The sequence below is a fragment of the Mandrillus leucophaeus genome, unplaced genomic scaffold, assembly GCF_000951045.1.
Source record: "Mandrillus leucophaeus isolate KB7577 unplaced genomic scaffold, Mleu.le_1.0 Scaffold1118, whole genome shotgun sequence".
NCBI classification, from domain to species: domain Eukaryota; kingdom Metazoa; phylum Chordata; class Mammalia; order Primates; family Cercopithecidae; genus Mandrillus; species Mandrillus leucophaeus.
Genome location: NW_012099410.1, coordinates 13770 through 19587, shown reverse-complemented (window position 1 = coordinate 19587; position 5818 = coordinate 13770). Strand labels below are relative to the sequence as shown.

The following is a 5818-nucleotide window of genomic DNA, read 5'->3' as shown; positions in this document are numbered from 1 at the left end:
CTGAGTGATGGAAAAACTGCCTTTCTTTTGTTCCTAAACAAATAACTGCGAAGATAGAAGACCCCATATCTCCCCAGGTGGCCTCCCTCACAAACTGCTCACAAGATAATTCCTGTGGGCCCCAACATCTTTACTCTAAAATGGAGTTTTTTTGACTTTACCCCAACAATGTAAATTAACAGCTTATCTTCACAGGCACAAGACAAAGACAAGACTAGACATCATCCCTTCACCCACCCGGAGACAAACGCATATTTGAGTTTTCTACCCAACGTTTACTTTATCTTATGTAAAATGCAGATCTACTGAGCATGAGATGAATGCATAATTGACGGTTTTTTTCTTCTCCTGGCTACTCTTTCCCCTATAAATATTGCAGTCCTCAAAACCCCGTTAGGAAAAAGCATGGGCCACAGATGCTACAACGATTTGTGTCTCTGTTTCCAAGTTGCATCTTCAGCTTGGCAAAATAAACTTCTAAACTGACTGAGACCTATCTCAGATATTTTTTGGTTTACATGACTATAGCAACTTCCTGAGTTCTTTGAGTTAATGTAAGAATTCTCAAACCTTGGGGGGTGAGAGACCCCTGACTTTGTAGCCATGATAGACAGAAGTGCAGGTAACCTGGGACCCGATACTTGTGACTTGCATCTGAACTGAGGACAGTCTTGTGGGACTGAGCCCTTAAACCTGTGGTGCCTGAGGTGAACTCCAGGTAGTTAGTGTCAGAACTGAGTCGAACTCTAGGACTCCCAACTGCTGTTAGAGAATCACAAAGTTATTTGGTTGGAGGAAAACTCCATCACCATCCCACAGAGAGAAACTTAGAGTAAGAGTAAGCAAGTACACCTCTACCTTTTTGGTCCCAGAGGAAAAGATAGACAAAATGTAAGCATTTATTTCATGTCCCTAATCTACTAAACACAGGTTGCTACCAGCTGTTCATTGCCCAGACGTGGAGTGGCCCTGCCTCTAACCTAGAAGTTAGGATTGTTTAGGCCTTTGAGGGTGTCACATAAAAACTAATAAATGTTAGAGATTCTTTCCCCAGAAATATTTCAATACACAAGAATATATAAATATTAATATAAAATATCGGTGTGGACTCAGATCCTCGGAGATCTTACAATCCTGGGTGTTTTACTCCTAGTAAGAGACAAAGCCGAGGGAAGCTGTTTGAATAATCATTTCACTATCACACAATGCCACTCCAATAATCTAGAGTATGACCTGGGATAGATCAAAACTTGATGTAATAACCTATCCTCAACAGAATGGGTGGAAACATGTTATTTATTAGTCACCGGTTCATTCAGACACTCTGCGTGCCTGCCAGGTACCATATAAAGTTCTCGTCCTGGATCACTGCTCCAAGAATTAAAATTTGTCACTTTTCCCCACCCCTCACACTCCAGCACTTAAACCCTCTTATTACATCAGAATTCCACACTGTCAATGAAAAGAGTCAAACTCGGTAACATATTGAAGAGATTTATTCTGAGCCAAAAATGAGTGACCACATCCTATGACACAGTCCTCAGGAGACCCTGAGAACATGTGCTCAAGGTGGTTGTGGCACCTGTCTCTTATACACATCTAGATGTGTATAAGAGACAGCTCTTCTTGTGAGAGAGAGGGGCACCCAAAAGGGAATTCCGGCCTGAAATGGGAGTGCATTGGATTTTACAGGCAGGCTTGAGGAGATGGTGTCTGATTTATGTAGGGCCCACAGGTTGGTTGGACCAGTCGTGATATTTACACAGTGCGGGTGGAAGGCTGTTCACCCCACCCTCATCCTATTATGCAAATGGGCTTTCCCCTTGGCCGGCGCCATGTTGTCTACTGCTTACCGAAAACGTGCCTGGCAAAGAGAAGGGAAGATGCAGGTGCCATTGTGAACATGCCCAGTCTCAGGTGTCCTATTCCTATTGGTACAGCTCCTGGCATTCACCCGTGCAAGCTTCCAGCTTACTTGTCTATGTCTGAAGCTTGATATTACAGGCTGCTCCTTGTTAGAAAAGAAAATAGTTTGGAGCCTGCTTTTCATTAAAAGTCTTCCGTACCCTCACTACCTGTCTAAATAATTTCTTCTTAACTCCTATATCACTGCCAGACTGAGCCAGAATGAGGTGACAGAGAGGCTGGGACTGTGTAGAATGCATTTTAGTAAAGATTGCTGAGTGACAGTAGTGATGTCCAGTTTCCAGGTGCAGCAGTGACATCTGTCCTAGCCTCAGGGTCCAGTGTCCAGCACCAGGTGTCAGAGGTGTGAGCAGTGGCGTCTGTGCTCAGCAGCAGGGGCAGTTGTTCCTAGGAGGGACCTGATGGATTCTGTTCCTGGACGTGTAGTTTCAAGCCTGCTTCTGTGGCCTTCCCCACAATAAAACTAGCCCCCAATACCAGATATACGACTTTTTGTGTACATTACAGAAATTTGTTTTCCATAGTTTGCTCCAAGAAGGGAGTGGGAAATGAGTCTGTGGGCGAGTGTCAGAGAGTGGCATTCACAGGTGTTCTTTGTGCGAGAGCCGCATCCTGAATTCTCTACCTGGCGTCCACCCCACTGTGGAGAGATCAACAGGGAATGTCACATCTCATAACTGATGACACACATCCTCCCTTTTCTTTCTGTGAGAAAAATCCTCTTTTAAACAGAGTTTGAAAACTCACCTCACCCACCCACCGTGGGCACTCTCTGATCTCTGATCTCAGTGGTTCCCAATCTGGCTGAGCAACAGGATTGCTGGCGGGGCTTAGAAAATACTCAGGCCACTCCCCAGAACCCCAGTCTCAGAGTTTTATGACAAAGACCAAGGATTCGTTTATATAACACGCCCTAGAGGTGAGGCTGATGCTCAGACATGTGGCATCCTGGTGTTCTTGCTACTCCAAGTGTGATCTGGAGACCAGCAACATGAGCTCCAGCCTTGTTATAAATCCAGAATCTCTTGCTCGACTCCAGACTTCCTGGATCTCAGCATCACGTCCGGGGGATCCCTGTACACACGGGAGTTCCTTGTCTAAGCGTCCTCTAGACTTGGGGTCAGAACTGTGGAGTCTGCTCTTGGTGTGGTCTCATCACATCCCTTACAACTGGAGGTCCAGGGTTCAGTCCTTGCCCTCATTCTTTTCCACAGTCAGTCACTCCCTTGGTGCCTTCATCCATGCTTGAGGTTTTAAGTATCGTTTATATGGTATGAGCTCCTAAATCTATTTCTCCTGCCCAGTCTATTTCTCCTTTCCTCTAAAGTCTGGAGTTGTCTGTCCAAATTCCACCCCAGCTCCCTCACCTGCATTCCTAGTACACATCTCCTCTACTGAGTGCCTGTGATGCCTCCTCCTCAGTATGCTCCTGCCAGAGTCTCCACATCTCCACTGACGGCAGCTACACCCTTCCTTCTACTCACTCATTTTACAACTATGGGTGTCCTTGATTCATCTTTCTCACACCACAGATACAATCTACTGGCAAATGCTGTGAGTTCATCATCAAATGCATCCAGAATCCCCTCACGTCCCACTATTTTCCCTGCTCACACCCCAGTCAAGGTAACTGACATCTCCAGCCTGGAATACTGCACTCGCTTCCTACTGTTTTCCCCTCTGTCTCCCTCGTCCCTCACCTCTCAATTCTGTTCTCAGCACAGCAGTCAGAGATCCTTTTATAAGAGAAGTTATATCATGGCCCTCTTCTGCTCAAAACTGTCCTCTGACTCTTCATCCCACTCAGAGCAAAGGTCAAATCCGACCCCATTTCCCTCAAGCCCACCTGCTCTGGCCGCACCTCTGACCTCACCTCAGTTTCTCTCTGTCCAGCCCTCCTGGCCTCCTTGCTCTTCTGGGAACACAGACACCTTCCTGCCATAGTGCATTTGGACTGGAGGATCCTCTGTCTGGAAAGAACTTCCCCAGACATCCTCACGTCCCTCAAATCCTTCCTCAGAAGTCACCTTTGCAACAAGGCACACACTGACCACCCAGCACAACAGCCACATTCTCTGTCCCCACTGCCCACATCCTGGATTACCTGCCTCACAGCACTTACCACCTTGTAGCAGTTTCCTTCCTTACTCTGGTTATAGCGTATCTAACGTCTGCCTCTTTCCACTGGAACATATGCTACAAAAGGCCAGAGATTTTTCTGATTTTACTTAAATGGTGTTACCCAGATGCAGAACCATTCTGTCCTATGTCTGGTCAATGACAAAGGTCAGTTGAATGAATGATCACTGTAGAGAACCTCCCTATTCTAACGGCAGCATCTTTATTAACATAGCCTTAGGCCAAATGCTGTTTTGTGGCAGGTACAGCACAAGGTCCCCTCACACTGAGATAGACGCCGCCTATGTTTTTCTCAGCAGTGCTGCTTGTGTGTTCTCTCTCCCCCATCCCTCTTTCTACAGCAACGCCCCCCGTTCCCCCTACACCAGCACACTGCAGTACACAACCAGGTTCTCTCTTCAGGAAAGAACAGTCCTTGAAGATAGGTCCAATTTCACAGACATAAGTCTAAATTAGACTCTGCTTTATGGATTCATGAGTTGGGATTGGATTCAGCGCCAAGATCACTAGAACCAAGGCAGGGAGAGAGGGCAGGAAACCAGAGCAGAACAGAAGCTCTAGAAGCAGGGCAGGAGGTGAATGACTCTGAAAATTTGTCTCAGAATGCACAGAGACCCCGTGTGCAGGGGCCGCCCTGGGCGATGTCTGAGCCTCTGTGGTCACAGCTCCCGCTGGACAAGTTTCCACTGAAGGGACAAGGACGATGGGGCAGTGAAGGTGACCCAGCTGAGGACTGACCAAATAAAGCCCATGAAGAACTGAACAGCAACTAGGCACAGGCCCGCCCCATCCACATTTGGCTCCTCACAGCCTTCTCCACCCCCACCTGAAACAGACTCAGCACAGCGAACATGTGGATTCTGGAAGGTTCTCAGGTCTTTATTTGTTCTCTCAAATTCTAGGCATTGACTTATTTAATTAATCCATCAACCTCTCATAGCAGATATTTGAGAAAACAAATTTATATTCAGATTCTTATTTTCAGTAGGGAAGTAAGAAGTTGCAGCTCAGCACACATAAAGTTGAGACTGAGATGGAGACATCCAGCCCCACCTCTCTGGAACAGGAAAGATGACTGGGGAGAAACACAGGTCAGCGTGGGAACAGGGGTCATGGTGGACACGGGGGTGGGCTGTCTCTCCACCTCCTCACATTATGCTAACAGGGACACAGACACATTCAGATGCCTTTGCAGAAAGAGATGCCAGAGTCTCTTCAAAAGGGAGATGTGAAGAAATCCTGCTTCTCAGTTCCACACAAGACAGTTGTCTCAGGCTACAGAAAACAAGTCATGAACAAAAAAATTCAAGTCAGTCATGGTAAGTGATGACACTCTTAACAGCCCACCACACACTCGAAACATTACAATCAACGAATCTCCATTACTGAGGCCTTTCACCTCTGCCCCCCAACCCACTCTAGACCCCAAGAATCTCACCTTTTCAAGCCATGAGAGACTCATCAGATCCCTGGGCACTGTTGCTGGCTGGGGTAGAACAAAAACAGGACATGGTCAGAGCCCGCAGGTGACATGGGACAAGAGGAATTACAGGGTTGGTGAGCTCCTCCACAATCCCACCCCCACCACTTACACGTAGCCTGAGAGTAGCTCCCTCCTTTTCCACCTGTGGGAAGAAAATGTCCTGTGAGGAGGCTGGGAGGAAGCAGGGCCATAAGATCTTAGAGGAACCTCATAGTCTTGGACCCTAGAGAAATTTCCAGAACTATGACTACAGACCCAGGGCAGGATCAG

General features: G+C 47.0%; 1 long non-coding RNA gene across 1 annotated transcript; it reads right to left on the bottom strand.

The window, feature by feature from the left end:
• Nucleotides 1-4923: 4923 nt before the first annotated feature.
• LOC105549528 lies at nt 4924-5695 on the bottom strand. The gene is made up of 3 exons (XR_001007553.1): nt 5658-5695; nt 5504-5551; nt 4924-5340 (listed from the first exon to the last, which is right to left on the bottom strand). It is a non-coding gene; the product is annotated as an uncharacterized LOC105549528 (long non-coding RNA).
• Between the last annotated feature and the right edge of the window lie 123 nt (nt 5696-5818).